The sequence below is a fragment of the Sturnira hondurensis genome, unplaced genomic scaffold (genome assembly GCF_014824575.4).
Source record: "Sturnira hondurensis isolate 20B ecotype Veracruz unplaced genomic scaffold, ASM1482457v3 Scaffold0006437, whole genome shotgun sequence".
Taxonomy (NCBI): Eukaryota; Metazoa; Chordata; class Mammalia; order Chiroptera; family Phyllostomidae; genus Sturnira; species Sturnira hondurensis.
The window spans coordinates 4,495,768-4,519,730 of record NW_028079068.1 but is presented as its reverse complement, the minus strand read 5'-3'; the positions used below and the strand labels follow the sequence as shown (position 1 = coordinate 4,519,730).

At 43.8% G+C, this 23,963-nt stretch overlaps 1 long non-coding RNA gene across 2 annotated transcripts; it reads right to left on the bottom strand.

Annotated features, from left to right (window-relative positions):
* Positions 1 to 2,448: 2,448 nt before the first annotated feature.
* LOC118989235 (uncharacterized) lies at positions 2,449 to 23,707 on the bottom strand. Of its 2 annotated transcripts, XR_005066966.1 has the most exons (4): positions 23,416 to 23,707; positions 11,415 to 11,423; positions 10,477 to 10,483; positions 2,449 to 2,458 (listed from the first exon to the last, which is right to left on the bottom strand). It is a non-coding gene; the product is annotated as an uncharacterized LOC118989235 (long non-coding RNA). The 2 variants fall into 2 exon arrangements; XR_005066967.1 differs by lacking the exons at positions 2,449 to 2,458; positions 10,477 to 10,483 and adding an exon at positions 21,168 to 21,170 and having other exon boundaries at positions 11,413 to 11,423.
* Between the last annotated feature and the right edge of the window lie 256 nt (positions 23,708 to 23,963).

Genomic DNA, 23,963 nt, shown 5'->3' with positions numbered 1-23,963 from the left:
ACCACAGATAAGCAAAAAAAAAAAGGCCTCACGTGATAACCCTAATTATGCAGTGGCCCTTTTGATAACCTTTTAATGATTGAGAACGTCCCAAGTTTGTGATCACTAATCTAGAAAATGTATATATCTGAGTAATAAAACTTAGTAATAAAACTAAGTAACGTTTTAAATGAATTTACGGTTTTGTGTTAGGCCACACTCACAGCCATCCTGGGATGCGTGCAATCTGTGGGCCATGAATTGGACAGCCCTGTTCTAGAACCTCCAGAAAGAACATAACCCTGCCAACACCTGGATTTTAGCCGAGTGAGACCCATTTTGGCTTTTGGGCCTCCAGAACTCTAAGAAAATAAATGTGTGTTGTTTTAAGTCCCTAAATTGGTGGTCATTGGTCACAGCAGTAACAGGAGACAAATCCAGTCACCATGTATCTGCAGTTCCCGTTCCACCACCATCTGCAGAGATGTTTACCTATGTGTTCTCGGACCCTTGGATTTGCACGTTATCCTTGAAGAACAGATACACTTTACCTAAAGAATACCTTGTGTGGCTATGGAGGCTTTTCCTAAGCTTCCTTAAACCTTTGGTAGGAAACAAAACTCTTTTCTTTTTAATATTTATGAAAGCTGAAATTAGAAAGGCTTGCCATGAGCCGTGGGTCACTTATGCTAATGTGTAACAGACTGGAGTAGGTGAGGGGTACCAAGTGACCTCTGCTTTTACTGGGGGTGCGGGGTGAAGGGTCACTTGAGGGCAGGACAGGGAATATGAAGGGCTGGGAAGCAGGGAATGAAGAAAGAAATAAGAAAAGGGAGGCAAGGGAACCCCCAAACTAGCGTCCACTACTCCATGGTTAACTCTCTTCAGCTGTGCGCTAGTCATCAGAAGCTACGTGCAAACGTATTCCTCCAGGTATAGCTACCCGTGCCCAGAATTTAGCAGGAATGTTGATTTGTAAGCCTTGTACAGTTTTAAACATGGTAGTTTTGAGATGCCAATTTGACACCCAAGTGGACCTGTTAATAAGGCAGTTATGTATGAGGAAGGAGCTTGGGAGAGAGGCTGAGGTTGGCTTTTTAAATTTAGGATTGTGTAGATGGACCATATGAGATTACACGGACAAGAGTTTAGGTAGAAGGAAGCTCTGAGGCACCTCCAGCTTTGAGATGTCAGATGGAAGAGACACAGACAGCAAAGGACAATCGTGAAGGAGAGGCAGGAAGCTATGGTGGCCCCAGGGAAGACGTGGAAAGAGAAGCTAGGCTGGTTGCTTCGAAGAAGTTTAGTAAGATGAGAATATACAAGTGGCGAGTTTATTTTGCATAACTGAACAATGACAGCATGCATGTATGGTGTCACTCAATGTAGGCCTAACTCCTAATGGTGAAAAGTGTTTTGAGTGAAAGCAATGGATAAGGATAAAAATTTCATCATTATTGCGTTTGGTTCTAAAAGAATCGGCCAATAAAACTATGCAAAAGGAAAAAAGGCCATTTGACAAGGTTAAAAGCCTTTTCCAGTATTTTTCCTTGGGTTGGACTAAATTTATGGATTAATCTAAGTGACATCAGATCTTTTACAACTTTAAGATTTTTATCTGAAAACAGGCTATATGATTCAATTAAGTCTTCTTTTATGGGCCTCAGTAGAGATATAAAATTTTTTTTTCCAGGAAGGTTCTGCTCGTTTGTAGTTAAATTTATTCCTAGGTATTTTTAAAAAATCTTTCTGTTGCTGCTGTTAATATATCTCTATACATATATTGCTATCAATGTTGATAGCTTCATAGATGACCTTTAAAATGTATAATATGTATTTAAATAGTTATGCACAGAAAGATTAAACTAGAACTTAGCTGAATCTTCATAAAGAAAGCACATACCCTCTCAGTTTCTGTATGTATGTCTGTGTATTCTTACGGGTTAAGGTATATATATTCATATACCTTCATATACATGTATATATCCATATACACACATGTATATGTCCCTTCTGAAAAACATTTAAATCTATCTCTGGCGGGGTGTTTTGTTTTGTTTCGCCTGGTCATAGAGCCTTTGCTTCCTTCCCTTCCCTCACTGTGACATAGTCCATCTCAATTTCTTTCACGAAGCTCGCTGCGCACGCAGAAATAAAATCCTCAGAAACACACTTTGGCATTTTTTGACACGCTCACACTCTTAAAGAGGGTATGAAGACTCAGTCTTCTCCCGTGGGCCTTTTCAAATGAAGGGTGTGAGCTGGGGGTGGGAGCACCTTGTAATGGGGTCACGGAGGGGGGTTTGGGTGTGATGGGTCATTGGGATGTTATCGTCATATTTTCAATATGTTATCATCATATTTTTAGTCATTTTCATGACTAAAACTTCTTAAGAATCCCATGTGACATTAAATTATGTTTAAATTTTAATTCAAATTTCCCTTTAAATTCCATGTCTTTGGTAACATCTTTTTCCCTCTCTCTTTCTTTAATAAAACTTCATTTTCATACAACCAAACTGCTGTAGCTCTTCCAATGATTCCCCTAGAAAATCTTATGGGAAATGTTTTTTAACAAACACTGGAAAGTGTAGCTCTATTTTTTAGCTCTTACCTCAAGTGTCTGAATAGTTCTCATGAACTTTCCCCTAGTCTATTTAGTCTAATTGTATACAGAACAGGAAATTAATAATAAAAACTTTTTCCTAAAAGAGTGCAAAACAGATCCTTAACTTAAAATGCATGTAAACACTAACATATTTGATAATATTGGGAATTTAATAAAATAATCAACATAGTAAAAATATAAGTTTTTATAATTTATATTAAAATTACAACTGGCTGCTTCTTTGTACAAAACCAATTACTGCAATTTTTTCAAGTTACAAAGAAGACTGGGATTAAATATTGAAATATTGTTCTCTCCTGAAACTTTGACTCGAGTTAATTCTCTGAAAGAATGAAATCGAGGTAGAAAGTAGGGTGAACCCCTCATACCAAGACAGGATCAGCTGTGAAATTTGGTATCGTCGGAACACTGCTATAAGCCAATTCATTAAACCATAGAATTAAAATTATATTGAGCACCTCAACAGCAAATGGACTCATGAATCATGCTTGTTGGAAAACTTCAAAGTTCAAGTGGCTTATGGAAAGACAAAGGAGAACACGACCCCATTGAACTTGACTAGAGATGCAATCCTTGTGGCTTAATGTCCACGAGATCACCTGCTTGTCAATAGCTCCCCCAAGGGAGAGGTGGAAATCGGACTCGGGATTGTAGATTCAACAGACAAACCCCGATGAAGGAGAGACTGCGTGTGTACAGGGACTTTATTCTCTTACTTTTGTATATTCAGTTTGGTTCTGATGTCTGATATGACTCACTGTTCTAAGTTTCTTGCATAAATTCAGTGTTGATGTCACAGAGTGGGCCCGGGACTGCTTGATTCCATAAGGAAACTTCAGGAAGTATTTTCAGTCCTCCAGTAAGGGGGCGGGATACATGTCTCCTTCCTGTACCCTAGGCGAATCATTAATTTTGGTAAGTTCAGAATTTGCCTAAGTAGCTCAGGGCTAAGAAAAGTTCTATTTCAAGAGGTTCTCCCATCCACCTCTAGGAGAAGGGAGTGAGCGTGTGTGACTCAAGGCAACTCATGATGGCAGAGGGAACAGCGGCCCAAGGCACATTTTCTGATGTTGGAAGGTTAGCAATGCCTTCCCTGTTCAGGCTTGCTCATACCCAAATGTCCAGAGCGCTGCTTAGGTAACAGCCAGTGTGGGACAACAAAAACTTCGTTTCACCTGGATGCACTGCCTGTAGGTAGTTCTTTCCGTGGGAAAACAAAAGCGGCTTGTCAAAGGCTTGGGATTTCCTTGGCTTGAGCAGAGCCTAGAACTTCCGAACATAACAGTGTCTTCCAGTCCCGTGCTGATTTAAACTATTTTGTGAAAACATTAATTAAATGTGCATAAAGAAAGAAACACTTTATGCGTGTAGCGCTTACATAACTATTCTCAGGCCCCAATCAAATCCACAAACTACTTATGTACAGCCTACCAAACCAACAGACTCAAATCTATAATGTTTCTCTCATGCTGGTACCACCTTTCATCAGTATTCCATCATGTGAACGATGGGTGAATCTCTTCGTGGCTGCCACGTTATTGGAGACGGGTCCTTTCACGACCACCACTGGTCTTGCAGTAAAGCTGAAAAACAATTTCCTAGTGCCAGCCCGAATGAATGGGGAGCGGGTTTGGTGGGGGGAAACGTACAAGACAAGTCAGCGAAGGAGATATAGGGCTGCCTGTGGAGGGACGGGGGTTAGAACTGGCAAACGTGGCTGGACACGCCGTGGATGCGGCCGTGTTAAAAGTGAGACAAAAGGCGTACTCAAACACTTGGGGTATCCGGATTTAGATTCTGGTATTAAAAGCCTTGTCTGGGAAATACAGCTACCCAGGGACCTGGGGGCCCTTGTGGAGTTAGGTCTGGGTTCGGACTTTCCTGCTGGGGGCTGGTAGACAGCCACCAAACTCAGTGCGGTGCAGTTCCAACTGGCTTGCGAGTTCAGAGGGTCATTTTCAGGCAATTCTGCTTGCCAAGTCACAGTGCTGCCTGCTGTGACACAGGCTCGTTTGAACATTGTATGTGTAAGTCACCATAGCTACGCGATAACACCATTCTCCTACAGTTTCTTTTTCTATTTGAATCCTTATAAAACTTATTTCCTATAGTACATCACAATCATCTAGTTTTCACTGGGGGACACTAGATGATTTTATTTATGTACCTGCTTTGACAGGGTTAAGCTAATGGCAAATGCAAACAGGCCCTGGGACTGTGAGACAGTATTCATTTGCAAAGTGGTGAGGTGAGGTTCAATATAACTCTGGACATTTTGACTTTTAGATGATCGCAAACACTAAACCACAAAACTAAAAATAATTCTTGTCAGGAGTATTCATTCAGACACCTGCCAGTTTGGGAAATACTGAAAAGATCAAGGACCTTGGGGCCAGGCAACCTTGAGCTTGAATCCTGGCTCTACCAGTTTAGTCTGAGGCCTTGGGTAAGTCATCGAACCTCTCTAGGCCTCAGTGTCTGCGTTTGTGAAGTGGGGATGACATTGACTCATTCGACACGTATTAACTAAGCTGGAACTATTTCTAAGTGCTGGGGGTCTAGATGAGCCAGCTAAGTGCCTGCCTTCATAGAACCCACATGGCTACCGAGGTGGGGAATTCGGAGGGAGAAAATACATGTAAAGTAATTTCACATTGTGATTCGTGGCATAGAGAACGCAGGGCAACAGTGTGAAAACAGACTGGAGCAGAGGAGTTACTTAGTCCGAAAGACCAGGGAAAAACTCTCAGAAGACGTGTGACATTTGAGCTGAGACCCAAATGGTGAGGAGAAGCCAGGTGCCTGGATGGGCTCGGGGGTGTGGGAGTGAGCTGGTACCTGAGGGACCACCAGAAAACCAGTGTTGATGGCATGCAAAGGAGGAGGAAGCTAGGAGGTCTGCTCGGCAGCGGTGGCGGAGGGTTACGTGAGCTAGGCATTCCAAGCGCACAGAACAGAGTGGCCGCCCAATGAATGACACGCATTATTTGTATTATAGACTGTAAATGCATGCTTTATAGGTTAAAGAGTTAATCTGTTCTAAACAGAAGAGTTCTGTTGATCTCACCTAGGCCCATTCCCTTTAAAAAAGAAAGAGGTAAGCTGCTACCAAGATCACCATTGCAGCGATCTGCTTCGTTCCCATTCATTCTGTGTCAGGTTTTTCTCAATGATGTTTATGGCGAGTTTCCCCGGCAGTTTCAGGACATGCATTATTCACACAATCACAGAACCTTTACTTATTTATTAAAACCGGCGGTTCTTTTGAGATCCTCCAGCCTCTCTCATTTTTCAGGTAAGCAAGATGCAGCCCGAGGAAATGATACCATTTAAGGTCATAGAATTACTAGCAGAGCTTGTAGAAGATTCCCAGTCACTGGACTCACAACTGTCTATTCTTTTTATCGTCTATTCTTTTTGTTAGTCTAACCTATTCCCCTCTTCTACTGTCCCTCCCCAAACATACCCTGGCTTTGGGTTGCTATTATGATTAACAAAATACTACTTGGCTACGGGTAGGGTTATTCACACAAGCCAGTGGTGTAAGCAGCAGTTTAAGGGCTTTTAGATGGATTACATCACAGAGAACGAGGGCATCCTTATAAACTGAGTGTTTATGCCCTTCCGCCCCAATTCGTATGTTGGAGTCCTAACCCCACAATGTGATGGTAGCAGAGGTGGGGTCTTTAAGGGGCAATTAGGTTTAGAGGAGGTCAGGAGGGCACATAGCCCTTGTGTTAAAATTGATACCCCTGCCCACACTCTGCTGTGTGAGGTGGCCATCTGTAAGCCAAGAAGAGCACTCTCACCCAAGCCCGACTGTGCTAGCGCTTGACCTTGGCATCCCAGCATCTGTTGTTTCATCCACCCAGTCCACAGTGTTTTGTTACAGCAACCTGAGCCGACCAAGGCAGGCCTTCATATTGTGACATTTGCGATCTGCTACATTGTTCAATATTCACCGAGGGGGAAGAGAATGAAGTGGCAGGCTGGTTGCCCCCGGAAACCTGAGCGATGAAATCAGGGCCCTTTTCTAGACCACGTTGGTGATGTTTTCCCACCTCAATAGGTGAAGTATGAATTTCACTTAGAACATTGCCTTAGAAAATCTGTGCTAGGCCTGGGCACTATTGACTGTAGGATGGGAAGGCAAAAGCTGAAGATCTCAAAGAAAACTACAACCTAATAATATGATCTTGAGGGAACATAGAAGGTCTTTTAATGATTTGGCCCGTCCTGATGAACTATCTCACCGCCAGAGAGCAGCTGAACTGTCTGGGCTTGATATATGCTAAAACACAGGGCTATTTTGTGCTTGTAATTGAGAATTGGATCTGTGCTCATCATTTTCTCAGTGATGTGTGAGTCAGCAGAGAATGCAGTTTTTCTCTAAAGCTACATTAACGATACGGTGCTGACACTGGGGGAAAAGGGGCTCGATCAGTAAATAAGCAATACAGACACGATGAATTGATGAGTGTGGCAACAGTTATATCCTATTGCTTTTATGGGGTCCTCTGGCCTACTGGTGCCTAAGAAAATATACTGCTAAATAGCCCCCGAAAGGGGTGAATTAGCTGAGATAATGTATTTCAAAATTTAGATGCAACTGCTCCCTAGGGAAGATGCCTAAGTGCGTAGAGCCGAATACCTAGTCCATGAAAACAGAAGGCAACTTCAGTGCAGGCATCAGCCATTGCAATACTGCTTTTCAGATCCCCTTACGTTTATGAATTTGTTTGCAAAATATTCATAGTAATTGTTCGATATTGGGGTGATGGGAAGAGCATGTGGAGTTAAAGACCCTTCCTACATATTAATCTAATATTTGATTTCTTCAATTGCCCAGATAGGAGAAGTCATGATACCTACATCTTGGTGTCCTTGTATCAGTTACATGAAATAACCTATGTGAGCGGTGGCCTAAACACACTAAACAGGCACTGTATACCCATATGTTTGTTTTACTTCCAAACTGGAAAACGCATCACAAAGGAAATAAAGAAGGGTTTTGTCACCAATAGTAAATGAAGGAAGGGCGGCTTATAAGCAATGGAAGTGGGACTGGAAGGGGTGACTTCAGTGACTCGAGCTGTTGAAGGAAGCTGGCTTCTGAGGTCACATTCTGGAGAACCAGGGCAGAAACACATAATTAGTGAGCAGAGAAATTACTGTATTTGGCCAATGCATAATGCTCACTTCTTTGCCCAGATTTTTGAGGGAAAAATAAGCATACCCATTAATACATGGGTAGTGCTAATTCTGTATCTGTAAAAATGTTTTAAATTCTTTTATTTATGCTTAGGCATTAAATGCACAACTCTAGAAAGAGTAATATCTGTATACAAAATAATACCTGGAATACGACAATTGGTTTTGTTCCTAAATATAAATAAGTAAAAAAATTGAGTTAAAAAGTTAAAACAAAAGATTTTTTTCTGAACGTTTGGGCCCAAAACATGGGTGCCCATGCTACGTGGGAGTGCACTTGTACACTGCGTAATACAGTAATTGCGTTGTGGGGAGTCAGTTTGGAAGCAGAACTGGGGCCTCTGGACCAGGGTGTGGGAAGCAGTGGAGCCCTCCTTCCACCTGGGTCACACGAGGGTTGCCTAACACACAGCACCTTGGGGGCAGCAGTGCAGAGGCAGGCCTGTCGTAGCCAAGACCACTCAGGTCTGGGGGTGGGGGAGGCCTTCTCTGCCAGGAGAGTTGGCCGTTTGGCTGGTGCAGGTGGGCGAGGGGTGCGATGGCCATTAGCATCCTCGCTCCTCAACCCCATGCCCACAGAGCTTGGCAAAAAGCCAGCTTGCTCTGCAACTAAAACCTGAAGGCAAGTCTCCATTCTGCCCAGATTGCCTCTCAGCCCTTCCCAGTCGGAACTTCTGGAGCTGGCTTTCTCTTCTATCCTGTTGCAGGAGCGAGACGGCTAACTCTGTATTCGTTTGTGAAGAGTTTGTCTTTTTCACCAGACAATGAGCCCCATGGGATGTGCTCGCTGTGGGTTTCACTTCCCACTGTGTCCTCCGAGAGCCTGGCACGAAATAGGAACTCACTCACTAGACAGCATGAATAGGTAACAGGATGTAAATAAGATGAATATGTAAATAGGAAAGGGGTTTGAATAGGAGAGGGGTAACTTGGAGAAGTAACAGGGATGGACTCTTTTGCATTCCTTTACTTACAATCACATGTCTAGACCTTCCAACAAACCTGAAGATAGACGTGATCGTCCCATTTAGTAAATGAGGAAACCGAAACTTGGAGAACTTAGCAAACTTGTTTTTGGTCTCATACCTGGTAAGTGGCGTAGAATTTAGACCAGATTTGACCAGTGACCAAATCCCCAGCCTCCCAACTGCTGAGGTTCCCCTTCAATCACTGTGATGATGATAAAGAGGGGCCGATCTCCGTTCTGTTCTAAACGCCCCCCCAGGAGGAACTCAGAACCCTCCAACTGTGATTTTGGGGATGGGCAGAACTAAATTTTGCGTTTGTTTTTAAGCTAGTATCTGTACTAACACATTCATAGTATAAATGGATGAAAAAAAAACCGAATGAATAGAGAGGATAATCAACCAGAAGGTGGCCGATTTTAACCTAAAAGCCACCTAGATGAACAGAACTAGCAGCAGGGAAATGAAAATAAGGTCAATGGGGTGGAAGCCATAAAGGCAACCCCTGAGCCCGAAAGTCACAGGAGGAAGTGAGATGCAAAGCAAACACATTAAAAACCTCTGTTGTAAATGTCTGTGTGCCTGCTACCTAGTCTTCTACACAGTAATAATGAGTTTCTCGTCTTCAGTCCCTCAAATAATCTATTTAAAAAACCCCAGCCACAGCCTTCAGAGGGTTTTTCAGGGTGATTTTCTCAGTACCAGAGAAGGGAATCCCCTGATGGCTTTGGTGCTTTGATGGAGTTACCTCATTCAGACCGCCAGTTTTCCTCTGGCTGTAATTGTAGTATGAATTGAGAGCTTTTAAACTGACTTTTAATCAATAGGCAAGAAGTTTGCTATTGGTTGCACTAGAACAAGGTGTCCTTGCCAAATCCTGGTAAGTGAGGATGAGGAAGCAACCCTGTGTCCTAATCAAGGAAATGGGCTCCTGGACAATATTAATGTTCCCAAGGAGAGCTGCAGGGCCTTGGGTTGCCCTCAAACATTTTGAGGAGACACCTTCCTGTCGCGCCCTCCACCCCTTGGTGCTGTTCCCAGAGGTGGAACCCCAACATGAAAGGATCGGGGCCAAAGGGAGCAGGACGTTTTTTGTGTTCATTTGCTCTGACTCTTGTCCTTTGAAAGTGATGGTGAGGATGGCATTGTCTTGTACCGGCTCAGGCAGCTACTCCGCAGTTCTGGGCTTTGGACACCTGGGCTCGAAGAGAAGAGGGAAAGAGCTCAGCACCTCATGAAACCCTAACTTCCAGTTGTTGTCCATCCATTGTCATTATCATTTGAGTTGGTCCCCGGAATGTCAAAACGAGAAAAGCAAGTAGCCATGGGCAGTGATTTAACTTGGTACCGGAGACGTATGGGATGCACCGACCACTTCGTAGCCTTGTCCATATAAGCAATAGCTCAGCTAATTGAATAATTAGCAAGATGGGTTACTTTAGATAATCAATCTTATTTTTATCTTGCTTATTAATTTTATCTCATGACTTTTGCTACCATAAAGTTAATTAGGAAGCGTTTTGATACAATGCTTCCTTTTAATTAGGAAGCACATCTAACCCCGATTAGATACACGGGGTTTGAAGTCAGGCAGGCTGGCCTCAAACCCTGGCTTGATTATTGTTCTAGTTCAGTGGTTTTGGGGAAATCCCTTAATCTTACCAACCCCATTTCCTCATTTGTAAAATGGACATAAGACCTATTGCTTCCTAGATTGTTATGAGGATTAAATAAGTTAAGCCATGTGAAGCCCTTAGTTAAAAAGGTCTGGCACATACTGAGTCTCAGAAAAAAGAATACCATGGCAAGACGTACATTTTCCACATTTTGAGATTTCGGGTATTGGGACATGTCTTAACCCCTTTCCAAAGAGACCATCCAGGTGCAGCCAGAGAAATGTTCCCAGCGTTGGCCGGTACAGGAGGCAGGTGTTCACCTCGGTCGAGTTAGCGCCATTGGTAGCGCCACGGGTGCATCTCGTTTTTTTTTTTTAAGATTTTATTTATTTATTTATTTATATTTAGAGGGGAAGGAGAGAGGGAGAGAAACATCAATGTATGGTTGCCTTTCGTGCATCCCCTGCTGGTAGTTGGCCTGCAAGGAACCGGCCTACAACCCAGGCATGTGCCCTGACTGGGAATTGAACCGCGATCCTCTGGTTTGCAGGCCCGCGCTCAATCCACTGAGCTACACCAGCCAGGGCTGCATCTCATTTAAATTACATTTAGAAGTGTCATTGTAAAAAGCCATCAAAAAAGTTTTAAATACATTTACACCATACTGAAACATTGAAACAAAGACCTATTGTGTATGCAGAAGACTGCCTGTCACTCATCAGACAATGAGTGCAATTAAAGGCATCAGAGAAAGCCAACCTTTTCTGTCTGGAGCCATTGTTAACATAACGAGAATGGTTTGCACGACATCAATGTAACCCAGCAGCCAAGGAGAGTGGACTGGAATGCGCATGTGCGAACAAGGACCACTTCACTGTGCTAGTCAGTGGGGACGGTAGATGCTGTTGAGTGAGCATGTGTACTGTGTGGCCATTGCATTCAAAATAACTGAGGGCCTTGTGTTTGCCACCTGTGTTCTAGGGCTTCCCCAGTGGCCATTTTTCAGAAAGTCACGCTCTTCCTCTGGCCTCAGTCGATCAGACTAGGTGTGCAGCCTTGGTTCAAGCTGGGCTCCAGTGCCTTCCCCAGGAACCTGGACTTGGGACATAGAGAAAGTGCCTCTGAAGTTGGGAGGGGTGACCGCATGCCGTACGTATAGAGTACCAGAGAATGGCTACAATGCCAAGAAAATATAACAAAGCAGTTACCAAGAGAAGCAGCAATGAGACATGCAAGAGGAGTCCTTTTTGCTCGATGAGTTTCCATTTCTCATTTCACTCGAATCCTTCTCCTGGCCTGGCCAATTTCCAGCCCTGTGTCCCCTTGTGTTACCCCTGTATTGTTGAAATAAACTCTCCAGATTTTTGCTTACATGGGCTCAGGTGGTTTCCTATTGGTTTTAACCAAAAGACCCCATATGGATCCATTTGTATAGTCGAAGAAGACCGGGCCATGAAACAGGTCATCATTTCCGGCAACGTCTGGATGTAAAAGGTTTGAAAACACTGGTTTAAGTGTTTGTATGCTCTAAGTCAAATCAGCTTTGGGCACCACGACAAGCTGATGTGCCCGAGGCAACTGGACTTCTAGCTAAGGCTTCTTGGAGCGTAACATTTAGAACTAGAAGAAAGAGCATTTTCTTCTTTTACTGTCTTTTCTTTCCTTCGTTGGCATCCTACTTCACTGGTTGCCCACCCCTTGTTAGACCCCCTTACTTGCTTCTCCTATTCAACTCATCCTCTGATTATTTGCAGTGGGGGTGGGAGGGGGGGGTCTCTGAAGGGGTTTCCCCTTACAAATTTTCTCCCTAGATGAATCTCATCCATTTTGAGGGATCCAAATACTGTTGTAATGCTTGTAGATGAAAAAGGGCCACATGCTAACCTGACAAGTTCTGGGGAGGTCTTGGGAGGCGGCCGTACAAACTCAGAGACCTAAGGTAACCATAGAGGATGATCTGAAATGAAAACGTTGAGCGAAAAGTAAGTCATGGTGGGTAGTCCCATCCTAGGCGGGTGTCTTCCCTGCCAAAGGTCAATCTTTGCCTTCACTGAGCCTGTCCGTTGTCTTTTGCATCTAAGATAACATAGCTTTGGAATGTTGGGCGATTTCCTTGTCTGACTCTACCCCTTCAGGGCACAGCCACCAGCCTCAGAGCAGGGACCACAAATCCCCTCATTGTTTGTTGTTATCTGTTAATTGTTGACTGTTAACTGTACCCGCCTATGCAAAAGAAGCATCTTTCCTTTTACTTTTTTTTTTAAAGATTTTATTCATTTATCTTTAGAGGGGAAAGGAAGGAGAGAAGGAGAGAAACATCAATGTATGGTTGCCTCTTGTGGGTCCCCTGCTGGGAACTGGCCCACAACCCAGGCATGTACCCTGACTGGGAATCGAACCGCGATCGCCTGGTTTGCAGGCCTGTGCTCAATCCACTGAGCTACACCAGCCAGGGCTTGTTTTACTTTTTATCCATTCTCAGAGATCCCCCTGCTTGGCTTTCTCAAGTCTCCCTAATGCATCACCAGTGGATTTCATGTAACCCCCTTACGCCTCCTCCTTTGATTGTACTGAATAAAAGAAGAGGCAAAACTGCCATTCTCTGGAGAATTTTCTCAGCCCGCTGCGATTTTGCTTCCTGGCAATTGTCGTCAGTTTGGCTCAAATAAACTCATAAAAATTCTCCCCGGTTTGGACGTTTCTTGCACGGACGTGCTGCAGACCCCATTAGTGCGTCCGGCTCTGACCCCTCATCGGCACTCCAGACGTGGAGGCTGACACGTAGGTCACTTCCTAGGTGACGGCTCCACCTGAACGCCACACAGGGGGCTCCCAAGGGATTCCTGGCACCTGGTGTAAATCCCCAAATCTCAGGAATGGCTCACCACCCTCTCGGGTACTTCACCAAGAGTGCAGAGAGTAATACTTCATTCTTTTCCTTCTCTTCTCCCGTGTGTCTAGTCTGCCACACAATTCTGTTAACTCTTATTTCTTAACTGTATCCCGGTCTCTCTTCCCTCCAACCCCACTGCTCCCACTTATTCCAAGTCAGCACCTTCTCGTCTTCCCAAGCCAGTTCCCTATTTGCCTATTATTCAAGGTGATAGTGTGAATGCAGACATTATATCAGGTCAACTCCCCTACCCCTGCCTAAAACCCTCAGTGACTTGCCATTAGGTTAGAATGAAGTCTGAACCCCTAACCACAGCACGACCTGACGCTTCTCCTCCAACCTCATCTCTTGCCTTTCTCCCCCCTTCAAGGGGTGGGATTCACCGTATCTTTCTCCTTTCTCAAAACGCCAAGATCTTTCCTGCTGCGATGTCTCTACATAGGCTGCTTTCTTAACCTTACATTCTTTCTTCTCTGGCTCCGTGTACAAACACTGGTCTATCTTTTCATCTTGGCTTGCATGGCATTTCTGAGAAAAGGTCTTCCTCGCCTGCCAGAAGGTCCTCTTTGTTATTCTAGCCTTAAGCCTCTTCCTTGTGTGCATAACAGCATTAAATACAACAAACAACTATTAAACTGTTTTATTTATTTGATGATTACCCCCCCTTACCTTTATCGCCTCTGCACTGAGTGGTCCCTGATGTAAGGGTCAACATCTATTTTATTGGCTTGTCTACCGTTAGTGCCGATTACAGTGCCTGGCTCAACTTGCCTTATGAATAAGAAGACATCCGGATGAATTAGTTTTTACAAAGATAATAGATTGACACTGACAGTGGCTTGCGGTGCCCAAGGCATCATGGATGAGATAGGAGACAAATTCACATGGACTACTGAGTCCTGTGGAGGAAAAGGGACAGCATGGCTACTCCCTCAAGGGGGGGAACACCTTGGAGTGGCTTGGCCACCTTCTCAAGGGGAGAGCACGCTGACCCTAGCCTAGACGTGCTTTCATTGGGTTTAATTTGTGCAGGAATACAGGTACAGCTGTATTGTCAGACAGTAAGGATCAAACAGTAGATAGCATACAAAGAACTATTAGGGCTTCTTCTGAGTCAGGGTCTATCAGCTAAAAGGCTGCAAAACTTTGGGAAACAGACTCATTTCCTGCTCGGGCCTTTATCACTTAACTAAGAGGATTTTTAGCAAAGCAGGTTTCACAGGATTTTACATAATCCTTTCTTAGGCCTGATCACCTGGGGGGCCCGCCCTTTCCAGCACAGGGCTGCACTGCCCTCTGTCATTGTTTCAGACTTAAGTCAGGCAGAGGAGGCAGATAGCCAAGGAATTTTCGGAGACTTTTTGCACACAGACGGAGGACTCAGGCTTCATCAAAGCTGAGGGGTGAGGGTCCATCACCCCCTTTCTCCATAGCCGCCAAGTCCTTTCCTGGGGCCTCCATGTGATTGTGCCTGTCTTAGGTCAATCGTCCCTTGAGGAGCCTTACCCGTCATTGGCTAACCGACAGAGCACTGGAGGCCAGTTATGGAAAAAGGAGCAGAAGCAGCGACTCCTGCCAGGGAGATAAGCTTTGTCTCCTTAGTAGCTTATGGTCCAAAGGTCTCTCATTCAGCCTTAGCCCTGGGGGGTTTCAGCTCCTGAAACCAGGCAGGGCAGTTCCCAGCTGTAGATCAGCACTCATTCCTTTATGGAGGTGTGATATTTTCTGGTCATTTGAATGGCATGGGAAGGAGTGGTAGAATTTTAGTTAAGGAAACAGACAGTTTAGAAATAGTAAAACTGATCAAAGAATGTCTGTGAATACATTTTAGGAATCTTTGAAACCTGAAAGTGTTGAAATCAGACTGACATTGTTGGCCCCGTGCAATAATATTCTTGAATGGCCACAAAATTGCCCCGGTATTATCTTTTGGCTGCTAGCGGTATATATTTTATTAAAAAAGAAATATGCTTTCCTGGGACTTTCTTGCAGCACGGAAAAAAACTCTGCTCTCTGATTTTGATAATTGCTAAACTTCTGTTTATTTTTCTCCTAATGAATGTGGGCAGGAGGCAGAAGCTTATTAATTGCTCTGACATTTCCTTCTAATATATTTCAAGCCCAGGTGTTGAAGCGAGCATGTGTCAGGTCTTAATCCTGGCACTGGATCGTCTCATAGGCCATATTGCTATTTGTGCCTTTGATTATACGATATTCATCTTCTTCCTCAGGTCTCTGGTTTTTTTTTTACATGATTAATTCTTTGGTTTTATGAAGTATGATATTTGACCTGGGGGCAAAGATCCTCCCAGACATTTTAATTCGTAGAAGAATATTCTCTCTGTTGATTTTTAGGGAAAAGCAGAACTTATGCATATTTAATGGCAGGAGGTCTTCATTTTATTTTGAGCCGCCAATGCCTTTGGACATCCCATCAAAGCTGCATAATCCTTGGATAGACAAATGCACATACATACATACACATGTGTTTTGAATGTGCATTTAAAAGTTAATGGGCTGGCTGAAGCTCCTTTATAGACCTAACGCTAAAAATCACTCTTTTGCCATGCTCTTGTATAGATCTTGGGAAATTCCTTCACTTTCCATCTACAGATTTGACAAATCAAGCCTTTCTGAGGGAGAAGAAACATTAAAGGTCACAACACAAGGGTTCAATTCCTCTCACCCCTCAGAGTAAGAGTTAAGGATCTTCCTTTACCTAAGAGGAATCCTCTACTCTTGAGAGTTACATTGTATAACATTTACCACAATGGAGCGCTATCTTTGAGTGTTCAGGCCTGTGCAGAGCGCTTCAGAGGATTTCATGGTTCTGACACACTTTGAGATAAAAAACCATTCTTATTTACTGAGGAATAAACAAAACAGCAGAGCTAAATGCCAACGCCGGAAGAGAATGGGCTTAGGCTAGCAGACAGATGTGCTTCTGTTCTGGGTAGTTCATGGTCATTCAACAAATCTCTCCTGGAAGTATACAATGTAAGTGTGCTCTCCTGGGGTATTTTGGCTATCACCAAAAAATACAGGCGTGGTTCACCTTTTCAGATACCTCACTGTGCCATTAGGAAGATGAGACAAAATAGTTTACTAATCCAGGCTCCTTGCTTTGAATGACACCAAAACGAGACCTAGTTTTATACTCCAAACACCTGGGATCCACCAAGAGGATATTGAGGTTAGATAAACGGCATTGACACAGAGACACATGGAATGTGCTGGAAGAGCGGTATGAACCCAGTGAGACAGGCTTCATGGGGAAGCGAGAGAGGGTGGCAGACTGGCCCTCCGTGCTCGCTCTGTTAAGTCTCCCGGAGGCCATCTGGGCACCCAGGCTAGTAGAATGTCTTTGTCTATGGGCTTGAAGCTCCACCCAAATCCACAGACCTATGAGATCCTCGAATAGAGGGCCTGAATCTTATGAATTTTTTTAAAACCTGTCTGCCCACTTCAGCACAGTATTTGCCAATGAGGACGGAACTCAGCAAAAGGTCGATGGAGTTGGAAACAATACGTAGAAAACGAAAGCAACAACCCCCAAAACAACCACCACCAGTAACAACAAGAAAGAAACAGAAAAGCCCACTGATGTGTACCTATGCTATTGTCCTAAGTGCTAACCAAGGAATTGCTTTGGTCCTTAATTTCTGGGTCTCGGCTGCCTGATGTGGACGCACCGAGGTAGACAGAAGCAATGCTTTGCATGTGCCATGGGCCTCCTCGTGTGTAAAGAAATGATCCAACTCATCAGAGGAAATAGTATAAAGAGGAGAATCTCTAATGAGTTCTTTCTGTTTATGTGGCTACGTTTTTTTTTTTCCCTGTTTGGTATGTGGTCATATACCAATGGTCATAGCTGATCATTGTCTAAAAAATGTTGATTTGCTTATACACTGTTCTACATGACTCCTCTATACACAGACCATCTTTTGTTTTAACGTGGAGATGTAACATTTTCAGAGATACAGCTGCTTTCATTTGATCTTTGCCATCATTTCCGGTAACTTTTTTCATTATTGGCAATGCTTACGTAGTCNCTGGGCACCCAGGCTAGTAGAATGTCTTTGTCTATGGGCTTGAAGCTCCACCCAAATCCACAGACCTATGAGATCCTCGAATAGAGGGCCTGAATCTTATGAATTTTTTTAAAACCTGTCTGCCCACTTCAGCACAGTATTTGCCAATGAAGACGGAACTCAGCAAAAGGTCGATGGAGTTGGAAACAATACGTAGAAAACGAAAGCAACAACCCCCAAAACGACCACCACCAGTAACAACAAGAAAGAAACAGAAAAGCCCATTGATGTGTACCTATGCTATTGTCCTAAGTGCTAACCAAGGAATTGCTTTGGTCCTTAATTTCTGGGACTCGGCTGCCTGATGTGGACGCACCGAGGTAGACAGAGGCAATGCTTTGCATGTGCCATGGGCCTCCTCGTGTGTAAAGAAATGATCCAACTCATCAGAGGAAATAGTATAAAGAGGAGAATCTCTAATGAGTTCTTTCTGTTTATGTGGCTACGTTTTTTTTTTTCCCTGTTTGGTATGTGGTCATATACCAATGGTCATAGCTGATCATTGTCTAAAAAATGTTGATTTGCTTATACACTGTTCTACATGACTCCTCTATACACAGACCATCTTTTGTTTTAACGCGGAGATGTAACATTTTCAGAGATACAGCTGCTTTCATTTGTTCTTTGCCATCATTTCTGGTAACTTTTTTCATTATTGGCAATGCTTACATAGTCACATACGAACTCATATGGGAGTGAATCATGTCATCTTGCAGATTTACAGTGGGCCCGCAGGAAAAAAAAAATGCTTTAAGTTGCAAACATTAAGGTTTAAATGCTCTCCTAAAAGTCCCCCAAGCAGGCCATGTGGCTTAGAGGTCAAAATTAAAAACAAATCCTTTTAAACTCTCTACTTAAACAATGACACCAGTTACAAAGGATTAGGAAATGCTATTAGCCCACAGCTAAGTCATTTATTCACAGCAGTTGAAATAGAAAGTTTCCACTCGTGGGAAGGTCATGGATGCTTTCAGCAAGTAAACTCTCGATCGACTCTACGCTTTGACCAGCCATAAGAACCCAGTTCTGCGGGTTTGCTTAGATAGACCCTAGATAGTTTTTCAAAGCAACGGCTTTGCTTTTTAATCACTTGTGTCTGCCACGGTTCCCGGTTGTGCGGTCTAGCTTTCTCCCATCGGTAGCTATGGTCGGCATTCAGTTGGCATTGGGCTAATCTTTTTGCGGGGAGCAGGGAAGCTATGCAGTTAAGTTCATGATTGAATCTTTCTCTTCTTCCCTTTTTCCCTTCTCCATGGCTTCTCCTCCCTTTCCTGGTCTGTATTTTTGTGTGTCTTGGTTCCTATTCATCTCCTTCTCTCTTCTATCTGGCTTGCTGTGTTCACAGCTCTCTGTCTCCTCTTTTCTTTTTCCATCTGCCTGTCTCTTTGCGTATTTATTGCGTGTTACCACCTGCCAGGCACTGGATTAGGGCTTGGAGACGATAAAGATTACAAAGAAGACAGTTGATGCTTTCCAGAGTTGCCAGCACGGGATGGGGACAACATTTCCAAGGAAATGCCATGGAAGGTATAGGGATAGCAATTTGTCGAGATATAAACAAGATGGGACAGCAACACAAAGAAGTATTTAACTCTGTCTGCGAAGATCAGGATGAGTGGAATGTGAATTACATCTTTAAGCATAAGCAGGAGTTTCCCAAACGACCACAGGTGGGGCCAGGGGAGAGGCCAGTGAAGTAGGGATAGCTCATGCGAAGCTGCAGAGATGAGAAAATATCGAATGCCGTGGAAATGGCAAACGGGGCACTGTATCGAGTCCCTCCAGAACCACAAAGGGAGGGGTGTTTACAGAGCAATGGCACCTACAATCCAGTAGAAATCCCCACCTAGGTGCCTACGTAAGTCCTATGCAGCTGGTACAGTTTGGGGTTGCGTTTGTGTTTCTACCCACAACCACCCTGAAACGTAAATACTGTAGCCACATTGGGAAGCCATTCTCCACCTGGGTCTGAATCACTAGGGTTGGGTATAGGGAGCCCTCCATTTCTCCAACCAGAGGGGTTTCTACTCACTCTTTTCTGGACTGAGAGTAGGAACTGTATGTAGGAGACTTGAGAACAGCCAACATACATTCCACTCTCGTTTCTATGGAGTTTTGAATCAATGAAGAGCCAGAGAAAGAATAAGGCAAATGGAATTTGAATAACCTTTATTAATAATAAAGACTAGTTTGGGGAATGTGGCGTGGGCTTGAGGAAACCCCAAACTCCCCAGTTCCTTATCCCCACACCAGGGGAGCTCACCTACCAGTTTAGGAAGAGCTAGAAACCCATGGGCTTCTCTGTAAACCTAAGGAGATGGAGGACCAGACCAGAGCTCTCTGTGGGCAGGCAGAGGAATAAGACATGAGGTGGAAGTGCACACGAGTCGTATGAATCATCCCACCCGCCACGGGATAAAATATGTGTGGGAGCAGAGGTCATCCGTACCACACTGATGACGTCCCATCGAATCCTAACGCCAGCTAAGATTGCCCCCCACCAACTCCGAGTCAGACACTTGTCACTCCTCTTCCTCACCCTAGGAAACTGACACCTGGGCGAAAGCAGTCTTGGGACCATTTGTGTTTGAGTCCCTAGCATGAGCTGGTAAAGCAAGCAGCTTGCCTTCCATGAACACGATGTGTATGACTGCATTCTTCTGGGAACCTCCTAATCTGTGATTCTACATTACTGTCCTCCATTAGTGGATTGGAGGAACACTGATGTTATGGTTTCAACAATGTGAGGCTCCCAGGTCTTCAAAGACGTCTAGACTTGAGTACAGTGTTGGAGATGAGGCAGTGGATAATAGCCTACCTCCTGAGTAGGCTATCAATCTGGAGAGGTGTTCAGGTTGTTGTTGAGACTCCGGGCTCTGCTCGGTACATTTCGTCCTGGTCCCATTTAGCTGCACTCTGTCACGCTAACAGCTCTCTTCTCCAGCTCTCAAGGACTCTTGGCTGCCCCTCTGATGTAGATTTGGTCGGGGTGCTGTGTTCTTTCACGATAAAGACATCTGTTCTAGTCTAGTTGGGAGCTACCTGCATTTTAGTGTCTTTGGTTTCTTTAAACAGTTGAAACAAGATTTATGATTTAATTAGTAAGGGAGCTGTAATGTGTCAGCATGCCATGGCTTTAATAGCTGCAGAGGCATGCCTGTTGGGGGAAAAGGGGGCTCCAGCTCCACCAAAGAGGCGCTACCCAGGCCCAGAAAATGTACCGAGACTCTGACTTCCCCTTTCTGGTTCTGTGGCCTTGTCCTCTGTGTCCCTGCTGTTGCTGCTAGATTCCCCTATAACCTCTGTCTTCCATCATTGCTCCTGCCCAGAGGAGGCATTATTTGGCCTATTAACTCCCATTTTCCCTGATTCCAATTTCCCTTGAAGTTAATACACCTCTAGCATTAGTCAGTACCAATCACTTGAAGGTGGGGAGTGGAGCTTGTTCCAACTGCAGCCTCCTGGGCTGCACCTTAGAGATTCTGAGGTGTTAGGTGTCTAATGTGGCCCAGGAGTCTCACTTTGAACAAGCAGCCCCAGAGATTCCAGGAAGGTGGCCCACGGACCTTACTTTGAAAAACCCCTCCAAGAACGACTCCATATCCCCTGCTTAAGCTCACTCCAGTATGTGGCAGTCCACTCCCAATTTCTGTCCTTATTACCCTCATTGAGGTGCTGAACACCTAAAGGAACCCTGCGCTCACAGCTGGTGATAAGGTGCCTCCCATGTCCCATGATGAGGAAGAGGATGGAGTTAAGGAGGTGTTTGGAGATGAAAGGGACATCCTAATTATGTCATTAGCATGAACTTTCGATAAGGCTAGAGATGTATTATGGTTTGGATCAGCCCTGTCCAGTTCAACAGAGGGTTACTCTCAGGCTCTGTGCTTCACACTGGGGATCCAGCCCTCGAGGAGTTTAAGGATTCAGACAAGTCGCTGATAGAGTCTTGTTTTTCCTCCCCAAGCAGTCTACCAAGAATTTGCTTGGCTTCTGAGATGGTGTTGTATCCATGGTGTGATGATTTAGTTTTGGTTAGTAGTTGGAAATATGTTCTACCAACCTTACTTGGAGACACACTCAAGGGACCACCTGCATCTATTTAAAGGTATTTGCTTGGGGGTAACAAGCCTCACAACAATGCAGCAGTGACCTCAACTTTGGGGAGAACCATCCATCATCTTGCCACAAGAGACCCTAATTACTTTTCAATGGTGTGTTAATCACAGGACTTCTGAATTTCTAGGACCAGTGTAATTTTATCTTTTTCCCCCTGGTATTCTCTTAATTGATTTGTTTCTATTTTGAACTATTCTCATACTTCTTAGTTCTTCTAAGGTATTCTCTTACCTATTGCTCATTTTCATCATTTTAACACTCTTAGTTTACCATTTTATCATTGTTTTGATTTAATATGTCTATTTAATCGGGCTTCATTTTAAAGCAATCTATCTTTGAACTTTGGTCATTTCATAGGTACTCATTTTTATAAACAGTAACATTGAATTTTGGGTGAACTCTTTGCATTTTTGTTTGGTATAGGAAAATTACTGTCAAGTTAGATTGATTGTACCAGTTTTTAGGACTTGCTTTGCCATCACCTCAGCTCCCTGTTTATATTTTCTTAATAAAAAGCATGTTTCATTCGAGAGCTATTTGATACCCAAACTCTGCACTATATGCTGTTCTGGGGGAAGTTTTATGGGAAGCGAGCTCTGCTCAGGCAAGTGTGGGCAAGGTGCCGGCATGTCAGTGTTTTCTGTATGGACTGAACTACAAGATGACCAGAAGGCCGGTAACTTCAAACTGCTAAAATTGTCATTATTACTTTAAAAAATTGTGTGTGCCTCAGTAAAAGTCTAGACGTATATAATACTAAAAATCACCATAATGTCACTACTCTTTTTTTTATTATTTAATTATTTTTCAAGTACAGTTTTCTGTCTATTACTCCCATCCCAGCCCACCCCCCACACTCCCCCCTCCCTCCCATTTCCACCCTTCTCAGTTGTTGTCCATGTATCCTTTATATAGGTTCCTCTAAATCCCTCCCTTATTTCCCCTGAAATTCCCTCCCCTCTCCCCTCTGGTCACTGTCAGCCTGTTCTCTATTTCAGTGTCTTTGGTTATATTTTGCTTGCTTGTTTGCTTTGTTGTTTAGCTTCCTGTTAGAGGTGAGATCATATGGTATTTGTCCTTCAACACCTGGCTTATTTCACTCAGCATAATGCTTTCCAGTTCCATCCATGTTGTTGCAAAAGGTAGGAGCTCCTTCTTTCTTTCTGCAGCATAAAATTCCATTGTGTATATGTACCATAGTTTTTTGATCCATTCATTTACTGACGGGCACCTAGGTTGCTTCCAACTCTTGGCTATTGTAAATTGTGCTGCTATGAACATTGGGGTGCATAGGTTCTTTGGGATTGGTGTTTTAGGGTTCTTAGGATACAATCCCAGCAGTGGAATTGCTGGGTCAAAAGGCAAGTCCAATTTTAGTTTTCTGAGAAAATTCCATACTGTTTTCCATAATGGTTGTACCAGTCTGCAATCCCACCAACAGTGGACCAGAGTCCCCTTTTCCCCACACCCTCTCCAACATTTGTTGTTTATTGCTTTGTTTATGATAGCCATTCTCACCGGTGTAAAGTGGTATCTCATTGTAGTTTTAATTTGCATCTCTCTGATAGCTAGTGATATTGAGCATCTTTTCATGTGTCTCTGGATCCTCTGTATGTCCTCCTTGCAGAAGTGTCTGTTCAAGTCCTTTCCCCATTTTTTAATTGGGTTAGTTGTCTTCTTAGAGTGAAGTCGTGTGAGTTCTTTGTATATTTTGGAGATTAAACCTTTGTCTGAGGTATCATTGGCAAATATGTTTTCCCATACAGCTGGTTGTCTTTTTATTTTAATGCTGTTTTCTTTAGCTGCGCAGAAGCTTTTAATTTTGATGAGATCCCATTTGTTTATTCTTTCCTTTATAGTCCTTGCTCTAGGGGACATATCAGTAAAAATGTTGCTGCGTGAAAAAAGAGACAGGGTCTCGCTGTGTTGCCCAGGCTGGAGTGCAGTGGCTATTCACAGGCGCGATCCCACTACTGATCAGCACAGAAGTTTTGACCTGCTCCGTTTCCGACCTGGGCCGGTTCACCCCTCCTTAGGCAACCTGGTGGCCCCCCGCTCCCAGGAGGTCACCATATTGATGCCGAACTTAGTGTGGACACCCGATTGGCATAGCGCACTACAGCCTAGAACTCCTGGGCTCAAGCGATCCTCCAGCCTCAGCCTCCCGAGTAGCTGGGACTACAGGTGCGCGCCACCACGCCCGGCATAATGTCACTACTCTTATTCAACATAGTACTGGAAATCATAGCACTAGCAATCAGACAAGAAGGAGAAATAAAAGATACCCAACTTGGAAACGAAGAGGTGAAAGTGTCATTATTTGCAGATGACATGATACCATAAATAGAGAACCCTAAAGATTCCACCAAAATTAAGAGAACTGATAAATGAATTTGTAAAGTAGTAGGATACAAAATAAATAGTTAGAAATTGGTTACATTTTATACCCTAATAATAAAC